This window comes from Budorcas taxicolor, chromosome 1, assembly GCF_023091745.1.
Source record: "Budorcas taxicolor isolate Tak-1 chromosome 1, Takin1.1, whole genome shotgun sequence".
NCBI lineage: Eukaryota > Metazoa > Chordata > Mammalia > Artiodactyla > Bovidae > Budorcas > Budorcas taxicolor.
Window position 1 is genome coordinate 184,784,802 of NC_068910.1, and position 22,607 is coordinate 184,807,408.

General features: G+C 38.5%; 1 non-coding gene across 1 annotated transcript; it reads left to right on the plus strand.

Moving 5' to 3' along the window:
- The first annotated feature begins 418 nt into the window (after positions 1-418).
- On the plus strand, positions 419-491 carry TRNAG-UCC (transfer RNA glycine (anticodon UCC)). Its single transcript has one exon. It is a non-coding gene; the product is annotated as a tRNA-Gly (tRNA).
- Positions 492-22,607: the final 22,116 nt, after the last annotated feature.

The following is a 22,607-nucleotide window of genomic DNA, read 5'->3' on the forward strand; positions in this document are numbered from 1 at the left end:
GATGAAGAAATCTCAGGAGCTTCTCAAGGTGCTCTGCCTGGAGAAAAAGCTGAAAGAGGCAGTGAGGGAACTGTTCACATCAGAGCAGTCCTTCCCGTTTAGAAACTGTGTGGGAGGGGGACCTCCTGCATGACATCCAAGTAAACCTAAGCACAAGCATCCTGCAGGCATCCAAAACCAAGAGAGGATGGCTAAGTAGAGAGCTCTTTGCTTTCTCTCCATCCTATATCCTCACCAGGAGGAGACATGGAGCCCAGAAAGGAAAGCAGAGCAGAGCAGGTGATGTCTCCCTCATAGGTGTACCTCTCTCAGACCAAGAGATGATCTGAGTAACTCTTGAAATGAATTTGAATTCTAAATTTTACTCTAGACTTTACTGGATCAAACATTGGAAAACTTAAAAGCAACTGCAGGGACTTCCCTGATGGTCCAGTGGTTAGGACTCAGCACTTCCAATGCAGAGGGTGCAGGTTCAATCCCTAGTCAGGGAAGTAAGATTCTGCATGCTGAGCAACCAAAAATAAATAAACAAATAAATAAAGTGTACAACTTGAAAAGTTTCAGACAGACATTTTAAAAAGTAACTGGAAAGCTAGGAGTTCCATCTGAGATACTGTTAAGAAAGAGAAAAGTCAAATTCTTAAAAGCATGTTTGAAGGTTACTATTAAAAAGTCATCCTATTCGCCTGAGGTTTCTCATTGAGAAAACACTGATTTAGGAGCTTCACGAAATTAGAAAGTGTCCACATTATTAAATGGGTGTCAGTGGTTTGGAGTATAATTCTGGGGACAACAGTGAGCACTTTTAAGGAAGGTAATATCACAAATAATCTTGATGGCACAAAGAACCATACTGTGCAAGTTAATAAGGAGTTTGGGATTGACATGTACACACTGCTATATTTAAAATGGATAACCAACAAGGACCTACTGTATAGTGCAGAGAACTCTCCTCAATGTTATATAAAAACCTAAATAGGAAAAGAATTTGAAGAAGAATACATACCAAACATATGTATGTATAACTGAATCACTTGCTGTATACCTGAAACTAATATAACATTGGTTTTTGCTATATGGGATCTTAATTCTCCAACCAGGGATCGAACCCATGTCCCCTGCACTGAGATCATGGAGTCTTAACCACTGTACCTCCAGAGAAGTCCCTAACAAAACGTTGCTAATCGACTATAATTAAAAAAATATTAATATGGACATCAACAATTCTAAACCAAAATCTGATTCAGTAGTCTACATTTAAGTAAAAAGAAGTTTTAAGAATACCTTAATCGACTTTTTTTACTTTTATTTTTCTGTTTATGAATGCACAGAAATCATATATGATATTTTTAAACTATGAGTAAATAGATACAAAAGAAAGAACTCTTTACCTAAGTTTAAAATAAAAAGATATAAAAATAATGAATCATGTCATCATTTTATTGACTTATTCCCTGGTGGCTAAAGCATCTGCCTACAATGTAGCAGGCCCAGGTTCGATCCCAGGGTTGGGAAGGTATGACCTAAATCAAATCCCTTACAATTACACAGTAGAAGTAAGAAATAGATTTAAGAGACTAGATATGATAGACAGAGTGCCTGATGAAGTATGGATGGAGGTTCGTGACACTGTACAGGAGACAGGGATCAAGACCATTCCCAAGAAAAAGAAATGCAAAAAAGCAAACTGGCTGTCTGAGAAGGCCTTACAAATAGCTGTGAAAAGAAGAGAAACGAAAAGCAAAGGAGAAAAAGGAAAGATATACCCATTTGAATGCAGAGTTCCAATGAATAGCAAGGAGAGATAAGAAAGCCATCCTCAGTGATCAATGCAAAGAAATAGAGGAAAACAACAGAATGGGAAAGACTAGAGATCGCTTCAAGAAAATTAGAGATACCAAGGGAAAATTTCATGCAAAGATGGGCTCGATAAAGGACAGAAATGGTATGGACCTAACAGAAGCAGATGATAATAAGAAGAGGTGGCAAGAATACACGGAAGAACTGTACGAAAAAGATCTTAATGACCCAGATAAACACAATGGTGTGACCACTCACCTAGAGCCAGATATCCTGGAATGCAAAGTCAAGTGTGTCTTAGGAAGCACCACTATGAACAAAGCTAGTGGAGGTGATGGAATTCCAGTTAAGTTATTTCAAATCCTGAAAGATGATGCTGTGACAGTGCTGCACTTAATATGCCAGCAAATTTGGAGAACTCAGCAGTGGCCACACAGGACTGGAAAAGGTCAGTTTTCATTTCAATTCCAAAGAAAGGCAATGCCAAAGAATGCTCAAACTACTGAATAATTGCACTCATCTCACACGCTAGTAAAGTAATGCTCAAAATTCTCCAAGCCAGGCTTCAGCAATACGTGAACCGTGAACTTCCAGATGTTCAAGCTGGTTTTAGAAAAGGCATAGGAACCAGAGATCAAATTGCCAACATCCTCTGGATCATGGAAAAAGGAAGAGAGTTCCAAAAAAAAACATATATTTCTCCCTTATTGACTATGCCAAAGCCTTTGACTATGTGGATCACAACAAACTGTGGAAAATTCTGAAAGAGATGGGAATATCAGACCAGCTGACCTGCCTCTTGAGAAATCTGTATGCAGGTCAGGAAGCAACAGATAGAACTGGACATGGAACAACAGACTGGTTAGAAATAGGAAAAGGAGTACGTCAAGGCTGTATATTGTCACCCTGCTTATTTAACTTCTATGCAGAGTACATCATGAGAAATGCTGGGCTGGAAGAAGCACAAGCTGGAATCAAGATTGCTGGGAGAAATATCAATAACCTCAGATATGCAGATGACACAACCCTTATGGCAGAAAGTGAAGAGGAACTAAAGAGCCTCTTGATGAAAGTGAAAGAGGAGAGTGAAAAAGTTGGCTTAAAGCTCAACATTCAGAAAACTAAGATCATGGCATCCGGTCCCATCATTCCATGGCAAATAGATGGGGAAACAGTGTCAGACTTTATTTTTGGGGGGCTCCAAAATCACTGCAGTTGGTGACTGCAGCCATGAAATTAAAAGACACTTACTCCTTGAAAGGAAAGTTATGACCAACCTGCTGCTGCTGCTGCTAAGTCGCATCAGTCGTGTCCGACTCTGTGGGACCACATAGACGGCAGCCCACCAGGCTCCTCCGTCCCTGAGACTCTCCAGGCAAGAACACTGGGTTGCCATTTCCTTCTCCAATGCATGAAAGTGAAAAGTGAAATTGAAGTCGCTCAGTCATGTCCGACTCTTAGCGACCCCATGGACTATAGCCTACCAGCCTCCTCCGTCCATGGGATTCTCCAGGCAAAAGTACTGTAGTGGGTTGCCATTGCCTTCTCCAGTGACCAACCTAGACAGCATATTAAATGGCAGAGACATTAGTTTGCCAACAAAGGTCTGGTCTGTATAGTCAAGGCTATAGTTTTCCCAGTAGTCATATATGGATGTGAGAGTTGGACTATAAAGAAAGCTGAGCGCTGAAGAACTGTGGTGTTGGAGAAGACTCTTCCAAGTCCCTTGGACTGACAGGAGATCTAGCCAGTCCATCCTAAAGGAGATCAGTCCTGAGTGTTCACTGGAAGGACTGATGTTGAAGCAGAAGCTCCAATACTTTGGCCACCTGATGTGAAGAAGTGAGTTATTTGCAAAGACCCTCATGCTGGGAAAGATTGAGGGCAGGAGGGGAAGGGGATGACAGAGGATGAGATGGTTGGATGGCATCACTGTCTCAACGGAGATGAGTTTGGGTAGACTCCGAGAGTTGGTGATGGACAGGGAGGCCTGGTGTGCTGCAGTCCATGGGTCACAAAGAGTTAGACATGACTGAGTAATTGAACTGAACTGAACTGAATTGAATTATAATAATGGTTTGTCTTCCAATTGGTGGCACATGAGACTAATAAAGTAACGTAATATCTGGAATATATACATAAGTATTGTATCCAACTTCTGAGCCCCAATTTTAAAAAGGAAACAATCCTCTACTCTTACCCCATTCTTCTATTCCCTTTCCAAGGTATTGGTGTATGGTACAGGCCAGTGCCTACCCTGCCAATGAGGGTAACACGTTATGGAATAGCAGATCAATAATATAGAAGGAACCTGGGTCCCCAGGTAATTTCACAAAGCAAAGCCACTAACTTATTCTAGGCATCTTCTAGGTCCAGACTGTTATATAAAAGGGAAACAAACTTGTATCATACTAAGTCTGTCATTTCCGCTCAGTTGTGACCGACTCTTCGTGACCCCATGGACTTCAGCCTACCAGGCACCTCCATCCATGGGATTTTCCAGGCAAGAGTACTGGAGTGGGGTGTCATTGCCTTCTCTTTCTATCATATTAAGATAGTCTAAAAAAATATAAAAATAAAAATAAAGTAAGATAGTCTATTTGTTATAGTAGCTTAACCCATACACCAGCTATTGCAATACACAGCAACTTAAAAGCTGAAATTTAATACTACATATTAGACACTGTATTTATTGTGATTTATGTATCACAGAAACCCTAATGGAAGGTACTATTATTATCTCCACTTTTAGAGGTAAAAAGTTGACATTTGTAGAGGTTAGCTAACTGTCTAAAGTCATACATAAATGGAGGAACTGAGATTTGCCACTCATAGATTGACCAGTTCTTTACTGTGATAGTATGTTCCCAGCAAAGGGCTGTTCTTCTAGCCTCGTGAAGCATCTCATACTAGTGCAAAGGTTTGATGTAGTGCATTGATACTTTTCTAACTCTTTAAAACAATACAAGAAACTTGCATCCAAATAATGTATAAATTATCATAACTTTGACCAACTGTAATCATAATATTGAATGCTTAATCTTAAGGAATAATTTAAAACATATACACAGATGCAATATTACCCATAATTCACAAAAACTGAAAAACAAATTGCATCCAACAGTAGAAAAGGGGTTAAAGAAAATTAAGCAACACAAACTTACTGAAATGCTTTAAGGAAAATATACATATAAACATTATAACAATCTTTCAACATTTATAGTATAATGAATGCTATGTGGAAAAGACAGGCTACAAAGAAACAGGGAAAAAATGTCTAACATTTATTATGCATATACTATATTCTAGACACCAAATATTTTACACAAATATTATTGTATTTAATCATTATCCCAATGATAAATGGAGAAGATGATAACTCTTTCCCTTATCCTGTTTTCCAGGTGAAGGAGCTTAGGTTCAAAGAGTTAAAACTTTTGCTAAACATCATGTAGCTAGAAAGAAACAGAGAAGCAATTTTCCTCCAAGTCCACATCTCACTAAAGTATTTGTTTCTATTATTCCACACCACTCAAAAAGGACTATACACTTTGATTATGACTATAGAAAAATATGATTAATAGGGGACACAAAATTAAAAAGAAATGAAAGAAGTAAAAAGAGTATGCTAAGATGATAGGGTTATTTTTCTGGTTTTTGGCATGTTTTTTTCTTACTGGTGAAAAGTATGCCTTGTCCATAATTGCACACAATATATCCCCTTCGCTTAAGTATGTGTTACTCTTGCTTATTGTGTAGCACACAATAGATTTGAGAATGGTTGTGGGGGGACATTTAAGACATGGTTCTTAACTTGGTGGTGGTGGTTTATTCACTAAGTTGTATCTGACTCTTGAGATCCCATGGCCTGTAGCCTGTCAGGCTCCTCTGTCCATGGGATTCATCAGGCAAGAAAACCGGAATGGGTTGCCATTTCCTTCTTCAGGGGATCTTCCCGACCCAGGAATGGAACCCAGGTCTCCTGCATTGCAGGCAGATGATTTATCAACTCAGCTATGAGGGAAGTCCAAACTTACCTTATCTTAACTTACCTCTAGAAAAAGACTCTATGTGTGATAGGAAACTAATTTTAGAAGCCAACACTACATAGCTTTCCAGTAAAACCAGGTGACTCCCAGATTTACTCATGATCTTTCTCAAACTTGATTCTTTTCCAGTATTGCCTTCCTCAGTGGATAGCATCACCATCTAGCCAGTAACATAAATTATCTATGATACTTCCCTTTCTCCCACCATATCCTATTCATCATCAGTTCCTCTCAGTGTTACATCTTAAGATCCCCTAAATTCATTCCCTTCTCTTTTGAACAAAATGCCTTCATCTCCTCCACCCATAACCTAACTGGTCTAAGCCCATCCACTCTTAAAATCTGTTCTTTACGGCAGCCAGAGTAATTTTTTAACTGCCAATCTTATCATGGCATCCCATGTTTAAAATACCTATTAAGTATTCTCCACTGATCTCAAAATAATTCTAGGTCTACAAGGCCTCAAGAAATCTCTACCAACAGCTTCATCTCTCACTTCCTCTTAGCAGTCCAGCCACTTGGTGTTTACATTACAGCCAATTGTATCATGTGCTTAGTCAGTCATGTCCAACCCCATGGACTGTAGCCCTCCAGGCTCCTCTGTCCATGGTGATTCTCCAGGCAAGAATACTAGAGTGGGTTGCCATGCCCTCCTCCAGGAGATCTTCCCAACCCGGGGATCAAACCCAGGTCTCTCGCATTGCAGGTGGATTCTTTACTGTCTGAGTCACCAGGGAAGCCTAATTGTGTCATGCTTCTTTGACACAAAGGAGCCACAAAGTCTTTGGCAGATAATGTTCCCTCAACTGAATGTGTGTTTCAGTAATGTCCCTTTTTCAACCCTTCCCTTAACTTAACATCTGTTCATTCTTTACATTTCACTACAAGTATCATAAGGAACCCATTCTTGATCCTACTTAAAGTTAGGTTTTCTTATCTTCCACTCTTTTAGGGTAATATGCAATTCCTTCTAGCACTTAAATAATAATTTTATATTTATTCATGAGAGTTTCTAACTCTCCCAGGAAATTATAGGCCCCAGAAAGGTAAGGATCTTATCTGTTTTTGTCACATTATACATCTAGATCCTAGCCCAGAGCCTGAAAAATAGCAGACATTCAATAAATACTTCCATCTGATGGAAGTGCCAACTTGTATAAAGAGTGGCACTGATGATGACCTAATAACCATAGCAAAGTGTGAAATATCTTTGTTCTCTACTTCTTTATGTCCAAACACACAAGGTCAAGGTACTTTCCGCATCAAAACTGACAGTGACATTTGCTTTTCCATCCATTCATTCCCTTTCTGATGTTTTCTTCTCCCCAGTGGTATCTTCTGCTCTCTATACACCCAGTGCCTTCTTTTATTTCTAACACTCACAAGATTTTTATTTAGTTAGTTAACAAATAAAGTAAGTCCTGGCTATAGTTAAAGCATTGTACTACATACAGAGTATAAAGAAACAAATAATAGTAACTTTCACTAAGAAATAAAAATGGCATAATAGTTGGCAGTAACTACTGTATGCATTTCACATGCCAGTCACCATTCTTGATGATACACACATCAGGCTGAGATAAGATGTGAAGTACAGCACACGCCCATGAGCAAGCAGGGACTTAAAGGCCAAACCCTCAGCAACCAGCCTATCTTGATCTTCTCATTTCCCCTTTTCCCTACTGGTAACTTTATTTGGGGGTGATCCAATGCAGACAAAGAGACAATATAAGAGGAATGTATTAAAAGCCATTTGTAGTTCTGGCCAGACTCCCTGCCCTTCCAGGACATCTGCTCAGAAGGAAATGGCAAAGGAATCAATCAGAAAGCACATTTCAGGCATTTGTTTAAGTCGTCAGTCATTTGTTTAAGTTAGTCGTGTCCAACTCTTTGCGACCCCACGGACTGTAGCCTACCACACTCCTCTGTCCATGGGATTTTCCAGGCAAGAGTACTGGAGTGGATTGCCATTTCCTTCTCCAGAGAGATAAGTTTAAGGCAGTCTTCAAATAGTGATTTTTGACAACTGCAGATTGTCATACAGTCTGTTAGTCTCCTACTTTTAACTAACACTGGTGCAAGAATAAAACAAGTATTGGAATAACTCAGATTTAGAAATTTCCTGCATCAAGTATCATGGATCAGATAGCCAAATCTTGACTCTGTGGAGCCTCGATCATCAAGCTAACCTGGGACTGAGAAGCAGCAGGAAAACTAAGGTCACCAGGGAGAAGTACCTCCTTCTAGAACTACAGAGTATCTCCAATAGTTATTACAACACTGCATGGTGGGAGGGGGGACTGTTATAATATTATATTCATGATAGGTGAGAAAACTAAGACTTACAGATCATCCAACAAATAAATGAGAGATAATTCTTTCTTCTGTCTTTAAAGCCCAAATCTTTTCCACTGCACTATGTAGTTGCATAGTAGGAAGCAATAAGCACATTTACAAACAGTAAGGAACATAAAATCAGTAGATTCAGGCTGTAGATTTTAGGGAACAGGAAGAGTCCTTCTGATAGGTCCCTGGGGAAGATAGCTTGGAGCACTGTAAAAAGGATGTTCTTGGGCAAATGTGCCAGTTGCAGAAACAATAAATTACACAACTAAACTGAAATAGTTGCTGTGTGCAGGGGAGAGGTGCTGAAAAGTTACATGGGAACTGAAATGTAAAAGATTCTAGGAGCTAAAATCAGGGTTATCATTGGGGCCCTATGATTTCTCTCCTTAAATTCAGACAGGACATAGCTAAAAATTATTAGAATTTGCCATTACAATACAAAATACATCATTTCCTGGGCTCCTTGTATCCTGAATGTTGAATATTTCATCTTACTTTTGACTCTAACTCCTTTTCTAAATGTAGATCAATCAACTTTCCCATTATAATTTTAATTACACTATAACGTAAGTTGTGAGCAAATAACACTATAACATAAGTTGTGAACAACTTTCAGTCTTCGGTGACGAGGCAGTCAGTGGAAATAGTAGGTGAAAGGTACAGAGACAACTGAAAAAGAATGGTAGAAATTTGGCAAACTGGATAATGCACTTCCCATGTAAGGGATTCAAACTAAAACTGTGCATAAGCATGTATTTATCTATAAGTTTGTGCTACAAATTACCTGGATGCAACATCTGTGTTTATATATAAATACAGTGTTTGCTAACATTACTAAGGATTCATTATGCACTGTTTTGGCTGCTTTCCATCTATTAATTAATTTAAACCTCACAACCACCCCATGGATTGGGAAAATTAGAAGTATCTTCATTTCACAGACAAGAAAACTGAATTCAGGGAGGTTAAAGAACTTACCCAAGGTCACTTAGAGTCAAAATTTGAACTGAGATCCTCTGGCTCCCGCAGGTATGGTCTCAAGTTCCATAGTATAAGTCTGGACTTCAGAGTGTGTGCGTGTGTGCTAAGTCACTTAGTTGTGTCTGACCCATTGTGACCCTATGGACTATAGCCCCCAAGGCTCCTCTAAGGGATTCTCCAGGCAATAATACTGGAGTGGGTTGCCATGCCCTCCTCCATGGGATCTTCCTGACCTGAGGATTAAAATTCATGCCCCTTATGTCTCCCACTTTGGTGGGTTCTTTACCATTAGTGCCACCTGGGAAGCCTTGGACCTCAGAGAGTGCTTTCAAAGTGCATGATTGTTCATGACCATAAAAGAATTAGGAGCAAATGTTCATGAAATCTGTATCTCAGCCAATTTGACCATAAAAAACTACAATCAGTTAAACACATTTATTGGGTTCCTAGTATGCTCAAAGTACTGGACATCACCCATGTAGCCTTCCTAACCAAAACCAGAAAAACACACCTGTGTGTTTGCAACCTAACCATCCAGTGCTATTTCATGACTAAATCTACTGGATATCACTCAACATTATTGAGGCACAAGCAAAAAGAAGCATCTAACTGAATCAAATTACCAGTCAACAAAACATAGAAATTCCATTTAAAAGTTATTGGTGTAAGACAGACATTTGGTTGTTAGTAGGACATAAGAGGGGCTTGCCAGGTGGCACTAATGATAAAGAATCCACCAGCCAATGCAGGAGACTTAAGAAATGTGGGTTCAATCCCTGGGTCAGGAAGATACCCCGGAGGAGGGAATGGCAACCCACTTCAATATTCTTACCTGGAGAATCCTATGGACTGAGGAGTATGGCAGGCTACAGTCTATAGAATTGCAAAGATTTGGACATTACTGAAGAGATTTAACACACACATGGGAAATCAGAGAGAAGTCTGAGTCATGATTTTTGTCAACACATCGCCTTATAAAAATGGCCACCGCTCTGGCCCTTGTTACCCAAACTAGTCTAGACTCTGGAGCAGTGTTTCTCAAAGCCACCTGTTTCACCATCACTAGGAGTAACTGTTGCAAATCCAGACTTATATATAACCTGCAATGTCAGAAAAATTTTCAATGGAAGTCAGGGACCCGAACATTTAAGAAGCCCTCAGTATTTCATAGTCTCAAAGGTTTGAGACCTACCAGTGAGACAGGATGAGAAAGAAACTTTAATCAATTTTAGGAAATGTTGAGATCTATAAAAGAGCTACTCGTACTCTCCAAAGATAAATTCATGCTCTCTAAAATTATAAACTGTAGGTTCATGTGTGCTCCGAATGTAGATCACCATATTTTTTTCTAGCTTTTTTAAAAATTAATTTATTTAATTGGTGGCTAATTACAACATTGTGGTGATTTTTGCCATACATTGACATGAATCAGCCATGGGTGTACATGTGTTCCCCATCCAGAACCCCCTCCCACCTCCCTTCCCATCCCATCCCTCAGGGTTGTCCTGGTGCACCAGCTTTCAGTGCCCTATTTCATACATCAGATCACCATATTTTAAAATACAAAAATATCACTGTTGTTTGAAAAAGTATAACATTGAATAATTTAACTAACTCTCTAGGATTTTACATTTAAATTCAAATTTCTGGAGAAATGTGTTAGAATTCAATTCCTCTGCAACTAACAGCAACAAAGCCAAAGTGTTTTAGACAGATAATTACTTTTGCTTGTGTAACAATAAGTCCAAAGACAGACATCTGCAGGCAATGGTCCAGAGCTTCAACTTTGCCATAAGGAAACTCCCTGTCTTTCTGTTCTTCCATTCTTAACACACACCCCTGTTGCCGCATGGTCACAAAATGGCAGCTTTTGCTCCAGCAAAGCACTGAAGTCAGTAAAAAGAAGGAAAGAGAGAAGGGTAATGGCAGTTGTCTAGGTCTGAACATCCTCAAAGCGGATATCAACTTTCACTTATCTGAGTTTTATCACAAGATCACAGCATCAGAAGCTGAAAAATGACAAACAAAATGGCCATGATTGGTCTAGACCAGGAGTCAGCAAACTACATCCCAGTCTCATGGGCCAAATGCTGCCTGCTGCCTGTTTTTATAAATCAAGCTTTATTGAAACAACCAGACACATCATTTTTTATATATAAGCGCTTTCACACTACAATAACAAAGCTGAGTAGTAATTACAAGACAAACCGTCTGGCCCACAAAGCCTTAAATGTTTACTATTTGATCCTTTGTAGTAAGTTTCTGGGTCCTGGATTTATACTATAACAATCCATTACATGTATCTGAGAATATCACTGTATTAGGGTTCTGCTGGCAGATATAAATATTGGGCAGGCAATCCCTAGTATTTGCCACACTATGCATTCTCTAATAACATTCTTGTTTATTTGCCCCATCTGCAAAAACCATGTGTGTGCACGCTCAGTCATTAAGTCATGTCCAACATGTCACGACTCCATGGACTGTAGCCGCCAGGCTCCTCTGTCCATGGGATTTCTCAGGCAGAATACTGGAGTGGGTTGCCATTCCCTTCTCAATAGTATCCTCCTGACCCAGGGGTCAAACCTGAGTCTTCTGCATTGGCAGGCAGTTTCTTTACCACTGAGCCACTAGGAAAAACTGTAAAAAACAGGTACTCCTAATAAAGGTGTATCTGCCTCAAGTTCTTTTTAATATTAACTGTGAAAAAAATGTGAAATATTTAGAACAGTTCTACCACTTAGGCTCAATAATACTAGCTATTACTGCTGCTATTTACATGACACCTCTTTATTAGCCTTTCACTTTCTTAAACTGTTCACCTGAATTGCCTTTGCCATCAGCAACTAATGAGAGTCATTTTTATTTAAGAATTGTAATTACAAGATTTGTATTTGTCTAATAGATTTCCTATCACTAGGTTATGGAAATATGGACTTGAAAGCACATTCTAGATATGTTTGGATTAATTAAAAGTTCTAGATCCCACAAATTGACTTTACATATTTATCAGATATTACCTATCATCAAATGTAAAAACTTCTTCACTTGTTTCATATATACATTACAGTGATAATGCATTATTAGAAACTGTCTCTAAAGAAAATTTGTGTTTTTATGGGACCTCTTCCATGTATGCTGCTATTTTCCAACAGGGTTTCAATCAGGCCTCAGATAAATGTTTTGGTAAGTAACATTTAGTCTTTAAAGTTATCCTAAAAGCAGGAAATGCTTTAAAGTTATCCTAAAATGCTTTTTAGGATAACTTGCAAGAAGGTATTTAGGTACAAGAGGCCAAAACAGCTGTGATATAATTTCTCTGTATTTGCATAGATTCTTCATTCCTCATAGTTGAGGAAGAAATATATCTTAAATGTTACCTTCCTTATGAAATAAATACAAAATGTGTTACTAATAAAGCATTAGGAAAAGTTATTTTTAAATATGAAAACATAATCATAGAAAGCTAATGTATTGTATGTTTTTTTTCAATCTACAGCACTAAGTTTTGCATTAAAAAGACATGGAGATCTACTTTCACAACATAATTTGAAACACAGAGGAAAAAAAAGTTACATGCTGAGCAATGAAATTGAATTTTTTTGACTCTTGAAGGAAACCTATCCATTTCATTCAAGTCTTCCATATTTTTAAGTTAAAAAAATAGAAATCTACAAAATATTTTGGTAAAATCTGTGGAACTCTGCAGGGTTCCAGGGACTGGAGTGACATCTTTTCCCTGCATTACATGAATAACTCATCAACTGGCCCCATACTCATTTAGCTCCAATGAAATAATAACAGACTTGTATAAAAATAATTCTCTGTCCACTACAATCTCTCATGCTTGGTTTAAAATTATTAATCAAAACCCAGGCATACTGAATATAGAAGACTAGAAAACTTGAGACTTGCAGCTAAATATTTAGAGATGGCTTTCTTTGTGCTGGGAGAAAATAATCTACTACAAAAGAGGTGGCCATGGGAAGACAACTTCAGTAAAAAATTGGCCTGAACATAAATTCTGATCTTAAAAAAAATACCACAATTAACACTGACAGATGTCATCATAAATGCTGTTGTTTGGGACATAATTCACTATACAGTCAAAAGAATTTTATTACTGAAATATTTGCCCCATTTGCAGTCAATAGAAACTCTTGGAAATTCAACCATAGCATAAAACTTAAAAACATTGTTTTTTATTGAGACATCCTGTACCCACTTTTTTCTCAGATTACCCAAAAGCTAGCTTTCCCCATAATGTTCCTCTAATAGTTTGTATCTCTTTGGGTCTGTGAATCTGACCAACACCAGTAGTCACACAGAGTAGTCACTGTTTGACTCCAGTATTCTTCTGTAAATACTTACAGATGTAAGCACTGTGATTTTAATACCTAGGGAAAGGGTTTAAGCTAAAATACAAGCTGGGCAAAGTTCTGGAATAAGAGCAACTTCTCACCAACATGTTGGAATCTTTTCTCCATAAGCCAGATAGATATACCCTCCCCAAGGCTTCCAGTGTCTGTCTGCTTCCCTGGGATCTCTTCTGTGGTATCCAATCTACAGCTTCTCTTCTGAGAATTTCCCTTGCGATGGACTTCTATTTCATCCCTTTCATGTTCTACTCCAATCAGTATACTGCAAAGGAATCCCCTGGACTATATCCAGTTACTGTTCATTAGGTTCTCAAGGCAAGAATGCTAAAGTGGTTTGCCATTCTTTTCTCCATGAGTACCCAAAATAACCACACAAAAGAGATCATAATGACCCAGATAACCACAGTGGTGTGATCACTCTCCTAGAGACAGACATCCTGGAGTGGGAAGTCAAGTGGGCTTTAGGAAACATTACTACAAACAAAGTTAGTGGAGATGATGGAATTCTAGCTAAGCTACTTCAAATCCTAAAAGATGACGCTGTTAAAATGCTGCACTCAATATGCCAGCAAATTTGGAAAACTCAACACTAGTCACAGGACTGGGAAAGATCAGTTTTCATTGCAACCAAAGAATGGCAATGTCAAAGAATGTTCAAACTACTGAACTATTGTACTACTCATCACACACTAGCAAAGTAATGCTCAAAATTTTCCAAGAGAGGCTTCAACAGTACATGAACTGAGAACTTCCAGATGTTCAGGCTGGATTTTGAAAAGTCAGAGGAACCACAGATCAAATTGCCAACATCTGTTGGACCACAGAAAAAGGAAGAGAGCTCTAGAAAAATATCTACTTCTGCTTCATTAAATATGCTAAAGCCTTTGACTGTATGGATCACAGCAAACTGTGGAAAATTCTGAAAGAGATGGGAATACCAGACCACCTGACCTGCCTCCTGAGAAACCTGTGTGCAGGTCAAGAAGAAACAGTTAGAACTGGACATGGAACAAGGGACTGGTTCAAAATTGGGAAAAGAGTACGCCAAGGCTGTATATTGGCACCCTGTTTATTTAACTCACATACAAAGTACATCATGAGAAATGCTGGGCTGGATGAAGCAGAAGTTGGAAAAAAGATTGCTTGGAGAAATATCAATAACCTCAGATATGCAGATGACATGACCCTTATGGGAGAAAGTGAAGAAGAACAAAAGAGCTTCTTGATGAAAGTGAGAGAGGAGAGTGAAGAGGTTGGCTTAAAACTCAACATTCAGAAAACTAAAGTCATGGCATCTGGTCCCATCACGTCATGGCAAATAGATGGGGAAACAATGGAAACAGTGAAAGGCTTTATTTTCTTGGGCTCCAAAATCACTGCAGATGGTGACTACAGGCATGAAATTAAAAGACGCTTGCTCCTTGGAACAAAAGTTATGGCCAGTCTAGACAGCATATTAAAAAGCAGAGACATTACTTTGCCAACAAAGGTCCATCTAGTCAAAGCTATGGTTTTTCCAGTAGTCATGTACGGATGTGAGAATTGGACTACAAAGAAAGCTGAGCACCAAATAATTGATGCTTTTGAACTGTGGTGTTGGAGAAGATTCTTGAGAGTCCCTTGGACTGCAAGGATATCCAACCAGTCCATCCTAAAGAAAATCAGTCCTGAGTGTTCATTGGAAGGACTGATGCTGAAGCTGAAACTCCAATACTTTGGCCACCTGATGCAATGAACTAACTCACTGGAAAAGACCCTGATGCTGGGAAAGATTGAGGGCGTGAGGAGAAGGGGACGACAGAAGATGAGATGGTTGGATGGCATCACTGACTTGATGGACATGAGTTTGGGTAAGCTGCAGGAGTTGATCATGGACAGGGAAGCCTGGTGTGCTGCAGTCCATAGGGTCACAAAGAGTCAGACACAATTGAGCGACTGAACTGAACTAGACAATTCATTACAATCCAAATATGCATGGCAACATTATCCATTAGTAACAGTCCAAAAGTGGGAAAACGTCAAATGCCCAGTAACAAGCAAATGGATAAACAAGCAAACAGAACTTCAGCTTTTTAAGGTCACTGCAAGCTTCATGAAACCTTAAATCTGATGGATATTATTTTCATTTATCATCAGGCTTGGAAAAAAATAGTTTAAATGGTCTGAAATTCTCCTGATTCAGAATAAAAAGTCTGTACTTTAAGAAAAAAGACGAGGGTCACAACATTGAACATCATGAAAAAGTGGCAGAAGATCATTCCACCATCAACATTTCTATTTCCATTTAGGTAATGAAGGTTTTATTATATTATGTAACAAAACAACTGATTTGTTGTTTTAGTGAGCATCACTTCCATTACACAGAATAAGGACTCTAAAACATTGATTTCTTCCAGACTCATGTCATAATCATTCCAAAAATACAGGACCCATCTATGCAGTCATCCAATCATTTCTAGACAGAATACCATTTATGCTTTGAAAACATAAATGATTTATAGTTGGCAAAGAAAGAGATGATGGAAATAAACGTAGCACTGGAAAATAGTTTTCTGTGTCTTATAGGATCAAATTCTAATAAATTACTGTAATTTGAGTGCTACTAGTCCTACTCCGGGAAAATCCTATTCACCAAAATCTGACCAAATTTTGGCTAGAAAGAAAGCTTTTATTGGATGCAACCTGGATCTTTCCATTAGAAAGAAACAAAGATTACAAAGGCTGCAATTGTTATATATGTCATTTCTCCCATATCCAAAATTATGTCAGATAGCTTATATTAAAGAAGAAAAACCCACAGGAAAACACATCTACCTCAACATAGAATGGCTTATGTCTCAGCTATCTCCTAACTGAAAACCAGATGAATCAAACACTGAGTTTAATGCTCTTTATATTCATTCTTGTTAACTTTAACTCTCAAAACTCTCCTGTTTGTATGTCAGTCAGCATTTTGCTGTGTTTATCAAGACTAACCAAGAGCAAGTTTAATCAGGGAATGACTTTACTTTTAATCAATTTAAATCATTGTATTTGGTTTGCCTTTTTAGAAATCTATTCGATTAAGTATTTTTTGGTGGAGACTCCATCACTATCTGCAAAAATGGTTCTGCCCCTTCCTAATGTCAATTTGTGCTTTTCCTTAGAAATTACAATACTAAAGCTGTGGTTTAGAGAAAATTTAATCCTTATTTTGCTAATACATCCAGTCTCCATACAAGTATACCCAAAGGAAAAAATATTAACATTATGAATATATAAAGGAAAAAAAATGTATCACTCTTTTCAAAATTTAATACCTGATAGTTAATCCATTCCCTTTTGATTTCTAAGGGAAAAGACTCCCAAAAGATTTTTCACAGTTCATCAATCAATCGGGGAAACTAATCTGGTCAATCTCAGGTTCCAGTCTCTCCCACATCCATAATTTCATAGAAGTTACAGGGTAAAAAGACCAGTAAGATACTTGGAATTCCTACCATCCCTACATCACCCATTCGTAGAAAACGCTGCAGATGTGCCAAGACTGGAAGCCACAGGTAAATGTCTCTCTTTCTCCCAGTAAATGACCTCATAGATTTACATGTCAATCAACACTCAGGCTCTCCCCTCCTCTCTGAGAGAGACTGCAAGATATGAATTTTCACTATTAAGAGAAAGGCATCTCTGTTTAATTTACCAAAGAGAATGAGGAATGACATAAAAAATTGACCTAGACTATGACCGATTTATGTCAAACAAGCAAATTACGGTAAAATTATGCCCCCATTCTCTTGAGAACAGAGAAGGTTTGAAAATGGAGCTCATAATCAATTATGCCTTGGGATAAAGCCTCCATGATATCCCAAAAGTATGCGGTTTGGAGAGCTTCAAGGTTGACAAACACATCTCCACCAGGAGAATGATGCATTCCAGCTCCATGAAAGCAGAAACTCCAACACCATGGATCCTCCTGGATCTTATCTACATATCTCTTCAGCTAGCTGTTCATCTGCTGTTGTTGCTGTTTAGTCACTAAGCCATGTCCAACTCTGTGTGACCTCATGGACTGCAGCATGCCAGGCTTCCCTGTCCTTCACTATCTCCTTGAGTTTGCTCAGACTCATGTGCATTGAGTCGGTGATGACATCCAACTATCTCATCCTGTCACCCCCTTCTCCTCCTGCCCTCCATCTTTCCCAGAATCATCATATACTTTAATAAGCTAGCAAACATAAGTGTTTCCCTGAGTTCTTTGAACCACTTTAGACCTTTGAATGTTATTCTTACAAGATGTTGCAATATAATCAAACCCTATGAAAGTAAAGTTTTCTTGAATTAGCCCAATAGTTAATGGGAAAGGAATACCTTGATATTAAAAAAAGGTGTTGCTGTAACTGTCTATTGAAAGCTATTTCTGTCTCCATATTTCTAGCTAACAGTAATATACCCATTTAATTTTTGGTAGCAATGTTTGGTAATGTGAAAGAGCCTCCCTGGTGGCTCAGGCAGTAAAGAATCTGCCTGCAATGCAAGAGATCCAGGTTTGATCCCTGGGCTGGGAAGATCCCCTGGAGGAGAAAATGGCAACCTACTCCAGTATTCTTGCCTGGAGAATCCCTTGGACAGAGGAGCCTGGTGTGCTACAATCCATGGGGTCGCAGAGTCAGACACATCTGAGTGTTTAACATACACAATGTTAGGTAATGTAAGAGACAGACTTGAGGTTATAACCCCTTGTCCTCATGCCTTAAGTCACCTGAACAGTACACAATGTTCCTTCGTGCAAGAATAATAACTCAAAATAATTTTCTAATTAAAACCACTTACCAAAAAAAATATTTTGGTAAACACCAAAAAGTCACATTAGGGGGACTTCCCTGTGGTCTAGGAGCTTCCCTGGTGGCTCAGATGGTAAAGAATGTGCCTTCAATGCAGGAGACAGGTTCAATCCCTGGGTCAGGAAGATCCCCTGGAGAAGGGAATGGCAACCCACTTCAGTGTTCTTGCTTGGAGAATTCCATGGGCAGGGTTGCCTGGTGGGCTACAGTCCATGGGGCCCAAGAGTCGGACACAACTGAGTGACAAACACTTTCACTTTTTCCTGTGGTCTAATGATTAAGAATCCACCTGCCAATGTAGGGGACACAAGTTTGATCCCTGGCCCATGAAAATTCCACATGGAGGCACCTAAGTCCATATGCTGCAACTACTGAATCCCAAGTGCCATAAAGCCCATGACCTGCAACAAGAAAACCACTGCAATGAGAAGCCTGAGGTCCATGGTGAAGTATAGTCTATCCTCAACTAAAGAGAGCTCCCATGCAGCAACAAAGAACCAGCACAGACAAAAATTAATTAATCAATTAATTAAAGTTCACATTTAAAATGATAAAATAACAGAATCACAGCAAATTGACCATAACATCCTACAATATGTATATATGGTGTATATAAAACTAATGAAATTTCTATAGAAGATGCTTTTACTTTTTTGGTGATTTTTATGCCACTTTCTCTTTTCACACTAAAAATGATTTTCAAAAAATGTTACTGTCCTGACTGTGTGAGAAAGATGCTTCTGATTCCCTTTCATTCGGATCATTCCTTAAATCATGTTTCTAGTAACACTTTTAGGTTTTCTGAGTGACCTTGTGAAAGTAAGTGTTAGTTGTTCAGTCATGTCCGACTCTTTGCAACTCCATGGACTGGAGCCTGCCAGGCTCCTCTGTCCATGGGATTTCCCAGGCAAGAATACTGGAGTGGATTGCCATTCCCTTCTCCAGGGGATCTTCCCAATCCAGGGATCAAACCTGCATCTACTGCACTGCAGGCAGATTCTTTACAGTCTGAGCCACCAGAAGTGACCGTGTGCCCAGTGGCAAAAATATCTTTTATCCACTTATTATTCATAAAAATATTTATTGGGCATCATTTGTACATGAAAACCTGTGCCAAATGTTGGGCAGGACACTAAATGTAAACAAAACATGTTCCTTCCACTAAGATGCCTAAAATCTTAAAAGGGAAATGATACAGTGCATAGATAAATTCCAGTCTTTTGTGAGAGACAGTAAGAGAATGGACTAAACTAGAACCACAAGAGTTCAGGGGGGGAACTATCATTGTTTCTGGAGGAGAATATTGAGTCTTACCTTTTTCTCTGTAAATTTCTATAGGGATGTGTTTGTGTTCAAAATTAGCACCAGTAAAGTGATAGGAACATAAAAATAAATGAATAAATAACTCACAGATCTCATAAGAAATACAGATAGCATTCAATTCTCAGACTTCAAAAATCAGAGATTTTATAACATTCATTTTTACTTAGTCCTAGAATATAAGCCAAAATATAACAACGAAGTCTTCACCATGTCTGGTTGATTTCAATTATCTGAATGTAAATCTACTATTGGAATTTCTGCAGAAGTAAAAAAAAAGAGCAGCATCCTAAAACAGCCTTCTTTTCTGTGGCTAAACTGCCCTTGCTCCCAACTTATCTCCAAAGAGTTCATTTTGTATTTATTTAATTACTGTTGTCATCTTCCCTAAACCACCTCCTTAAATCTCCTTATATCCTTCTTAAAATTCAGTGACTGAACATAATATATTAAAATTCTAATAAGAGCCTCTGTGCCTACTGGAAATATTAGAATCATTATAAAACTGTAATATTTACAATTTTTTAAAACTGTATTTGCATTTTAACTCCTGTTAGTATGTCCTATAGAAATCCTCATAACTGGGGAAAAATGTTTATTTATCATACTTTCATAATATTAAGTTTTTTTCAATAAGTATGTAGCAATAAGCAGATAATTTAATTATTGTGTTGTATGCCTGCTTAAAAGAATGAGGTAAAAACTATTTAGGATGACATGGAAAGATCTTTAAGAATAGAAAAATGTGCATATTTTATAGAGTTGTATGTTTATGTACATATGCCCGGGAAAGGTTGGTGGGACATTTATTATACCAATCTGTAAACATTGTTCTTCTATGCAGAGAGAAGAATGGATTAAGAGAAAAGGTGGAATAAGTTATTTTTACTTTAATATCTGTGTACTGTTTGACCATTTTGCATTAAGAAAAGCTACGACAAACCTAGACAACATATTTAAAAAGAGACATTACTTTGCTGACAAAGGTCCGTATAGTCAAAGCTATGGTTTTTCTAGTAATTGTGGATGGATATGAGAGTTGGACCATAAAGAAAGCTGGTGCCAAAGAACAAATGCTTTTGAACTGTGGTGTTGGAGAAGACTCTTGAGAGTCCCTTGGACTACAAGGATATCAAACCAGACTGTTCTAAAGGAATATTCACTGAAAGGACTGACGTTGAAGCTGAAGCTCCAACACTTATAGCCACCTGATATGAAGAACAGACTCATTGGTAAAGCCCTTGATGCTGGGAAAAACTGAAGGCAGGAGGAGAAGGGGATGACAGAGGATGAGATGGCTGGATGGCATCAGTGATTCGATGGACATGAATTTGAGCAAGCTCAAATTGGTGATTGACAGGGAGGTTGCGTGCTGTAGTCCATGAGGTTGCAAAGTGTCAGACACGACTGAGGGACTGGAGTGAACTGATTTTACATAGACATACTTAAACAACTTCATTTGGAAGAAGTCTCTTAATTCACAAATATATGTTGTAGTTTACTGTTTGCAGGCTGAGTACATGTATTCTCAATAGCTTAAAACAGTGGTGAGAAAGTATTGAAAATAATTCATTAAAAACTTGAAAGAATTTCAAAGCAAAAACTGTTTTCTTGTTACTCTAGAATTTTCTAATTTTCTAGAAAAATTTTCAATATGAAATTGTAAAAGCCAGGATTGTAGACTAGTGATTAAACTGGTGTCAGGTTAATTGAAAAAATCCAAATTCATTTTAAACCAGTAAGGACATATTGAAAGGCACTTCTTTAAATAGTTTACAAATTCTTCTGAGTAAACAAAACTTCAAAAACTTGGTCCCCTTAAGAAGCCAAGGGCTGGGCTTCCCTGGTGTCTTAGTGGTAAAGAATCTACGTGCCAATGCAAGAGGCACAGGTTCCATCCCTGATCCAGGAAGATCCCACATGCGATGGAGCAACTAAGACTATGCACCACAACTATGGAGCCTGTGCTCTAGAGCCCAGGAATGGCAACTACTAAAGCCTGCGTGCCCTAGATAGAGCCTGTGCTCCATAACAGGAGAAGCCACTGCAATGAGAAACCCAGGCACTCCAACTAGAGAGTACCCCCCACTCACCACAACTAGAGAAAAGGCCACCCAGCAATGAAGACCTAGCACAGCCAAAAATAATTAAGTAAAATTATTCTTTTTAAAGCCACTCTTTCTTAAAAAAAAAAAAAAAAAGAAGCAGCAGCAGCAGCCAGGGGCTAGGGTTTGGGAGAAAGAGATGAAGAAAAAGGAGAATGAGAAATACTGTGGAAGAAGGTGTGTCTAATATCTAGGGGATAGAAAGGGGGCAGGGTGGTCTTAACAATCCTGAGCCATCAGATTAGGTCCAATCCTCAGTGGATATGAATCGACCTGAACTGTTGACTCAGAAGGGGTAAAGAGAAGCAGGTGTCTTTTCTAACTGAGGAAAAAGTATTGAGGGTAGAGATGCTGCTGGCATCAACACACTTTTCTTCCTTGGTGGTTGCGGTTTAGGAGTAGCAGCCTCATTCCAGGAAGGACTATATCGACTACCTCACCGCAGCATGCGTAAGGCAGAACGGAAGATGGGGCAGGTTGTTAATGAGACCACTGAAAGTCAACTGACTGGTCCCAGAGTGAAAATCCTGGTGAACCGTAGAAAGGAAAGGATATAAGTTTGCACTGGCTTTGCATAAGTTTGCTGTTGCTGATAAGAATCAAAAGGAAAAAAAAAAAGATGATGCTTGAGTTTCTTATTTCTTCATATTTTATATTTTCTTACGACTAACCATGCCTTACTGAGCAGTTGTTTATTCTTATTTTAATAAAAGGTATAGTACTAAAGAGAGCACACGTGTCTTTTTTAATTAACCAATTTCTGCATCTCATTCATCTGTGTTTGGAGGACTACGTTGTAAGGATATA